This window comes from Kogia breviceps, chromosome 5 (assembly GCF_026419965.1).
Source record: "Kogia breviceps isolate mKogBre1 chromosome 5, mKogBre1 haplotype 1, whole genome shotgun sequence".
Lineage (NCBI taxonomy): Eukaryota > Metazoa > Chordata > Mammalia > Artiodactyla > Physeteridae > Kogia > Kogia breviceps.
In genome coordinates, this window is record NC_081314.1 from 21,643,350 (window position 1) to 21,651,244 (window position 7,895).

General features: G+C 39.7%; 1 protein-coding gene across 2 annotated transcripts in view; it reads right to left on the reverse strand.

Moving 5' to 3' along the window:
- Positions 1-7,611, reverse strand: part of DNAJC13 (DnaJ heat shock protein family (Hsp40) member C13) — a 127,724-nt gene extending 120,113 nt beyond the window's left edge. For both annotated transcript variants that reach the window (XR_010840634.1, XM_059064174.2), the window contains exon 1: positions 7,332-7,611. The gene's annotated coding sequence lies outside the window, so the exon portion shown is untranslated. The remainder of the gene's footprint in view (positions 1-7,331) is intronic.
- Between the last annotated feature and the right edge of the window lie 284 nt (positions 7,612-7,895).

Sequence of the window (7,895 nt, forward strand, 5' to 3'; positions counted from 1 at the left end):
ACACAAATATGACAACTTCCAGAGAGCAGATAAGATACTAACTTTCCAGCTTGAGTGTATAAAATGAAAGAATGAACTCTTTCATCATTAACTCTGCTCTCAAATAATGAATTAAAAACATGAGGTTGTCTTGAAATGCATCAAAAAATAAAGTGGATAGATACATGATAAATCAAGTATAGCAAGATATTAATGTGAAAATCTTGGAGGTGAATATATGGGTGCTTAATGTAAATTTCTTTCAACTTGGCTATAGGTGAAAACTTTTAAGTTGGGGGAAAACTACATTTGCCTTTATTTTCTGACCAAACTCTCCTACAAAAGAAACACCGTTTTTCTGCTACATTGTAAAACTACACCTGAAAATATGGTGGACATTCACATGATAGAAACTAATTTCTGAACTTAATACTTACTCATACATCTATATCCTACTGAAATGCAGGGGGAAGGAGAACAACTGCTAAGGCAAAGGCTAATCCTTAGTAATGATGGAGAGATAATCCCTTAATACTGGCTTCTTAAAGACCTAGTTTTATTTGTCACTGGATTCAAAACCTAAGTGAATCATATCACTAGTTCAGTTTCAAATAAAAGGTAAAAAATATAAATGGTTAACAGAACATTAATTTTTACCCACATTAAAAAGCTACAACTAGACTTAGAATGTGCTGTGTATGAAAGAAAACTGATATGAACCTTAACCCTCTTTTTTTAATTTGTAATTTTCATGTTTTAATATATAACTCAAGTATAGGCAAAAGCATTTCCTTCTAAATAAACAACAAATCAGTAATGTGTATGACACCTACCATACATGGATCTTTAAACAACTATAAAATAGATCACAAAGAAAGGTTTTAGTACACCCTATCTTAGCTTTCTTAACTTGCTGAAGAACCCGATAACTCCAGAAATAAATGTGGTAAGAAAGCCAGTGGTAACACCAAATTTCAGCTAACAATTGTATCTCCAAATAATTGCCCAGAAGTTACAATATTGAAACCTCTGAATTGTCTGCCACATTAAAATAAACTTTCAAATACTTCTGCCACCATAGGGCAAAATAATCTAAGATCCTCTCATTCTCTTTAAAAAAAATCCATTCCTCTCCAATTAGAAACTGAATATATATTCATGAAATAAAAGGGCAAGAGAAATTCAAAAGCAACCCCTAAATCTGAAGAAACAATATGACTCAATGGGAGGAGAAGCAAGCATACATACCATAGCAGTTAATTTTGCTGGCCTTTTCTCTTCAATGTAAATCAGATATTGAAAAAGATACCTATCTCTTCATATTTTAGATTCAATCTGAGGGAATAATTCTTATTTCTCACAAAATAGACCTCTATCTGTTGTAAAAAACAATATTAATGTTTTTGCCAGGAAAGATGCATGGTTATGACTCTTCCCTTTCCAAAACTTAAAAATGCCTTAAAATATTCACCTGGAGAAAAACAAACAAAAAACCAACTAAGAAATGTGTTCACTTAAGGAATTCTGTGAAATCAGTGGTACTGATCACTTAACACATTTTTAGTTTGCACACATTCTTAAAACTTTCTAGACACAATTTCTATTTCATTTTATCTTTGAAGCTAACTTGGCTTATGCAAGAACAAAATGTACTAGTTCAATAAACTGTTCTTCAGCTCACAAACAGGCACTTAATAATCTTGCTCTAATATGCTAAATAAACCCTAATGGTAAAAAATGCCACGTTTTGGGCTTCCCTGGTGGCGAGTGGTCGAGAGTCCACCTGCCGATGCAGGGGACACTGGTTCGTGCCCCGGTCCGGGAAGATCCCACATGCCGCGGAGCGGCTGTGCCCGTGAGCTGTGGCCGCTGAGCCTGAGCGTCCGGAGCCTGTGCTCCGCAATGGGAGAGGCCACAACAGTAAGAGGCCCGCTTACCACAAAAAAAAAAAAAAAAAAAGCCACGTTTTAACTTATTTTTCTTAACAATATAGTAAACGCATAATGGGGGACTAAATTTCCTAAGCATATAACAAATATAACTTGAAGAAAGTTTTACAGTAAGCATCTTAATACCTAAACCTTGTGCTCTTTATACTAGTAAAAGACAAAGAGTTTAAATGGCTGCAATTTCCCTTTCTTTCACCCAATACAAAATAGCAACAACACGTAGGCTTCTAGTTTGGCTCTTTTCGAAAAATCCCTATTATTCCTAACTCTGCCATAGTGCTTCACAGTTTACAGAACACTCCCAAATCTACCAGTTACCTTAAAAAAAAAAGGAAAATTCTACTTTTAAAATTAAACCCAGTCCTATTAGTTTGGGGAGAGAAATGGCTTTTCTAATCTAAGATGTGATAAACATTCAAAATACATTCTGTACAAGTCTGACGGAGAGAGAAACCCCACAGCACTAGTAAAAGAATTTAAATTTTAATACAATTAGTACAGAATCTATTACACATTAGAGAAAGTCTCCTACAATCATAACCTTATCAATCCTTCCATTATGTTTCACAACTATACTTGGCAAAACCAGAACATTAAAATAATTTACATTGCTTTAGGGAGTTTGTTTTCAACTTGTTCATCAAAAGGTCAAATTCTTATTGATCAATTGCAAAAAAGATATTAGCAATGGGCATGTGCTAAATATGTGAACACTGCTTAAACAGTGTGGCCTACTTCTAAGGGCAACTTAAGGTCTGAAACTATAAAAACCCCATTGATTTCAGACTTTATTTTAGAGATCACTCTTCCTCTTAAGTAGTCCATAAAAGTACAAGTAAAACTCAAATATGTAGGCTGCTGAATAAACTTAAGAGCATCTGAAAAGAACTACTAGCAAATTATGCTCGGCTTTATTTACTGAACCATACTTAAATGTAACTTTGCACAGGTAACTGTGTCTTAACTTTGCAAAAATGATCACAACCATGTTGGCTTAAGCTACTTGCTACAAAGATATCCCCTAAATCAGTGATTCTCAAAGGAGTTCCCAGAACTAAGAATCACACCTTATGACAAGAGAGGTTACTGACTGGCATGTGCTACGCATGTGTGAACACTGCTGAAGTCGAAAAACATGCTGAAAACAGATTAAAATTCTGAATTAAAGTAATGGTTGTGGGGGTGAAGGTGGGGGGGGGAATGCTGATCCTTGAGACACTATGATTAGAAACACTACTAGGATTTAGTGGATGGGGCTAGATACCCCTTAATGTATAAGACAGTCCCATAGATTGAAGAATTGTCCTCAAGTGACTTTCAAATATCCAAGTGGTCATTCACATAGATAAAAGCCTATTTATAGTTAACCCCAGAATTTAGTTTTATGTTAAAATACAAATCACAAAGTATGTTTTGCAGTTTAATATGCACATAATTTTCCAGAAATGCATGTCATATAAACTGAGAGATTATACTTCGAATTCTCATGGCTTTTCAGAGTATCTATATTTTGTCTTCATTTTTAATATTTTTTTACTGTTTTTTCTTTCAGTACTTTAAAGTTGTCACTCAGCTGTCTTCTTGCTTGCATGGTTTCTCTGCTGTAACTCTTACCTTTGTGCCTCTGTAATGCTTCTCTTTGGCTACTTTCAAGAGTTTCTCTTTGTCCTTTGTTTACATCAGCTTGAATTTGCTATGTCTAGGTGTGTTTTGTTTGGGTTTTTTAAGAGGCAGGTATTTATCCTGCTTGGTGTTCTCTAAGCTTCTTGCACCTGTGGTTTAATGTCTGATATTAATTTGGGGAAATTTTATATTATTTCCTCAAATATTTCAATATTTCTTCTGCTCTGTTCTCTTCTGGGATTCCAACCATGCATATATTCATAATAAATGTTTGATATTGTTCTTTTTTTGAACTCTTTTGTATTTCAGTTGGATAATTTCTGACATCTACAAGTTCACTGATTCTTTCCTTGGTTGTGTCAAATCTATTGATGAGCCCAAAGGCATTCTGTAGTTCTTTACTGTGTAATGAAACTTCTAACATTTCCTTTTGATTCTTTCTTATAGTTTCTCTCAGCTGAAATTACCCACCTGATCTTGCATATTGTCCACTTTTTGTTCATACCTTTAACATATTAGTCATTTTAAATTCCTTACCAGATACTAGCATCTGTATTAATTAAAGAGTATTTCTGATGATTGCTCTTTCTCTTGGGAAATTTTTTTGCCTTTTGTATGACTTGTAATTTTTTGTTGAAAGCTGGACGTGTATAAGACAGTAGAGATAGAGGTAAATAATTTTTGTGACAGAAAATGGGCACACCTTTTCTCTGCTAGGTCTTTAGTGCTGGGTGTTAGGAGTTGGGCTGGGTTTATGATTTTGCTGTTGCTATGGTTATCCTCAGTGTACCACAGCCTTCGAATATCTAAAGAATAGCTTGTGCCTATGGTGGGGGGTGGTTTACTAAAGCAATGTCTATTTGATTCTTTGCCCTGAGCCTCTTTGCATAATCTTGTTCTTCACCTTGTAGTATTTTGCAGTTGCTTATTATTCACAGCTTCTTAGCTTGATGGCAGTGAGCTGGGGGTACAGTCTCTATTGTTCTGATTATGGTTTACCCTTAAGACATACACTGTGTCTCTGGATCACAGGGGTGTGATCTTCCTGTTTCCCCAGGCTGCAGTTTGGGGCTCAGTGCCCCTCCCCCAAGAGAAGATTCTTTCCCCCTACTTTTGTCTTCCCCCAGCTCAATGAATGCTCACCAACAGGTCCTGCTAGCAGAGATGCCCTTCCCTCCACAGATTAAGGCTTTTGTTCCATAGAAGAGACAGAGGGAAAGACTCAGGTCACAGTTTTCTTGCCCCTCCAGAAAGTTCTGCTGCTCTTCTCCTTTAGGTCAGCACCACAGCAGACACTCCCCAGAGCTCAACCCAGTCTTTTCTAGGAGTACCCAGTGAGGCTGTAGGTAAAGAGATTGGAAGAAGGTGCACCCAGGCTTCCTTTTCTTGTCAGCTATTTTAGCTGAACACTTCTTAACAGTGTCCAGCTGTGTCTACTGAAGGTGAATGTGAGTTCATACATACTTTCTCTCCTTAAACTTTGGGCCAGTGGTTTGCTCTGTGGTCTCAGCTTTTTAATAGGTTTCAAAAAAAAAAAAAAAGTCATGAAATTTGAAGTTAGTCCAGTTCTTTTTTGTTCTAACAGTGGAAGCAAAGCTTCTTTTTGTCCCAGGGCCAAAGCCAGAAGGTGTTTATATTATTTATAAACTATTATTTCAGGATAGTAAAGGGGCTGTTACTAATTATTTGAAATAAAAAGTTGGCCTTTATTGGGTTTGATAAAGTTGAGAAACATTGACTTAAAGGATCTCTTTCAAAACAACTCCCCTTTAAACCACTAGTATGTATTACAGTTAACATTTAGGCCTAAAACTACAGTATTAGTAGCAACAAAATTTTTGCTAGTTTATCCGCTTAGCCTTGCTTCTATTTTACCAATTTTAAGTACTTCAATTGGAGAAAAAGGGGAAAGGTATGTGCGAAGGAAACCTCAAATTCACCTGTGTAAATAGAACTGGTTGAGGAATGGAGCCAAATTAGTTAAAACATTTTATTTCAACCAGAATTTAACAGCTACTGAGAACCTGACTCCACTACCAACCTTTTTACAAATTCAGTAATAAAGCCAGTATTGTTTCGGTCCACCTAAGCAACCAGCTTCCATTTATTTGTGGATAAAGTTAATTCTTACAAATAAGAATTTATGCTTTCCATAATTCCATAACTTTCCTTCTCATACCATTCATATATTTTAGACTATTTACTACTGCCACTTTAGAAAAACAGGAATATCCATTACCTCCCAGTGGAATACAAATTGTGGTATTCTCCATGAACTGGACTACAGCTTTACATTCCTCTCTCTTAACCTTCTGACTCCTCTTTTCCTCCCTTAATATGTTCTACTTCCTGTTTTCAAACAAGGAGTATAATGTAATATTTCTAAACAAGGATGGACTTATGTTCCATTGTGATATTAATTGCAAAAGCCATGTTTGAGATATAGCTGCTTAAACTGTTTCACATTACATTTAAAATGTTAACAAGATCTTACGTTATATGCTAATAAATTAAGTCAAACAATAAAGCACTTTCTAAAGAATAGTGAAATCAAGTCTTTTGGGGATACCCAATTACTGACAAGTAATTTTCTAAATTTCTTTTTTTTTTTTTTTTTTTAAGGCAAGTTCTGTTTCATATTCCCATAAACTCACAGAGTACTGGTAACATAACTACAAAACCTGACCACCGTGAGTAATTTCCTTAAACTCTACAGACAGTACTTTCAAACCTAGAAATCTACCAGATCCATCAAGCAAGAAAGAAAACACAGTAAGACAATCCTCGGGACAGGTCCTGAAGAAATATTCTGAAATTTAACTTTTTACCCAAGACACTATATTCCAAGACGCTCAAAATAACCCTACAGTATAAAGTCCTTCACAATGAGGCAACAGCATCAGGTAGAGGCCCTGAGAGAAATCAAGGTCGGGTCAAAGGGAAAAGCAGAGAGGGGAACTGAGAAATCATTACTTAAGGAAACCATCGCCACATCTGGGGACGATTTCTAATTTTCTCCCCTAAGCAAATGATAAAGGTAACAATCTCAAGACAGGAGTGGTTAACTTAACATCCTACAGTAAGGAGACTAAGTCAAATCCGCGTTTAACAGCCACTTCACTGAGCGTCTAAAGTCCTATTTCATCCACTCCAAAGGCCGCATTCAGAGGCAAAATCACAGCGAAGGAAAGGCCCCTGTGAATAAACTACCTTGCAAAAAAGAAAAGCTGTGGACGAAAACTTCATTTTGGATAAGGGAGGGATTGGAGAAGAAACCACGCGGGTGCTCCCCAGCTCCTAACAAAATGAAACAAAGCTAAGCAAATAAAGTCTATGCGGGGCGTGGGAGGAAGGAGGGTCGCCCACCCAAGGAAACAAGAGTTCCCGGCCTCCAGCGGGAAGAGTGCTCAGACTAGGAAGCTGGAAGGGAATCCCGCGGGCGGAGCCCAGAGAGGAATAAGGGCTGTGTGGGGTAAGGATGTACAGAGTGGAATGGGGGACCGTATTGGGTAGAAAACCAGAAAACGAGGCGAAAACAGGGGTGGGGCTGAACAAGGCAGGGCCCTGGGCGACTGTCACTCAGAACCGCGGGGGGCGGGCGGGGTCGGAGGACAGGAACCAGACCAGCAGTCTGGGGGGAGGGTAATCTGCTTTCCTTAACTGAAGAAGTTGCGGCCCAGACACCACCCCTCCTTCTCCCTGCTGTTGGTCCCCCAAGTCCCCGCGGCGTGGCGAGGGGGTAAAGCAGAGCTCCAGAGTCCGGTGCCCGTAGTGATTTACCTTCGCGGGAGGCTGGAGAGGCTCCAGCCCGAGCTCCTCCCGCCGCCGGCTCAACGTCCAAAGTGGGATGAGGCGCTCTCCGGCCTCCTCCCCCTCGCCACTTCCCCTTTCCCCCGCGGGGGCTCTGTAGCTCCGCTCCCGCGGGGTCCTGATGCCGCGGCGGCACTGTCTCCCCGCCCCCTCCGCCCCCTTCGCCCCCTCTGCCTCCTCCCTCTGCCTCTCAGAGGCTCACTCTGGAGGCCGCCATCTTCCCTCAGGCTTTGAGCGACCGCGTTCCAATACGCCTGCGTCGCCCCCGCCCAGGCTGTCACAAGACCCGGTCAGCTGATTTCAATTTTTACGCTTTCTGCTCCGCCCTCTCTCATCCCGCCCTCCGCGTCTCATTCGCCCACTTTCAGTGAAATTCCGCGTTCCGCCGGCCGGCTACTCCGCTGGCTGGTCCGCCCGCCCTCCTCTCTCAATGCAGTTAGACATGCGCAGAATGTAGAGGCCGGCAGTGGGATTTGGAGTCCATGCAGCTCGTGAAGGCAACCCGCCTCTCAGCGTGTGGCTGAGTCCCACCAG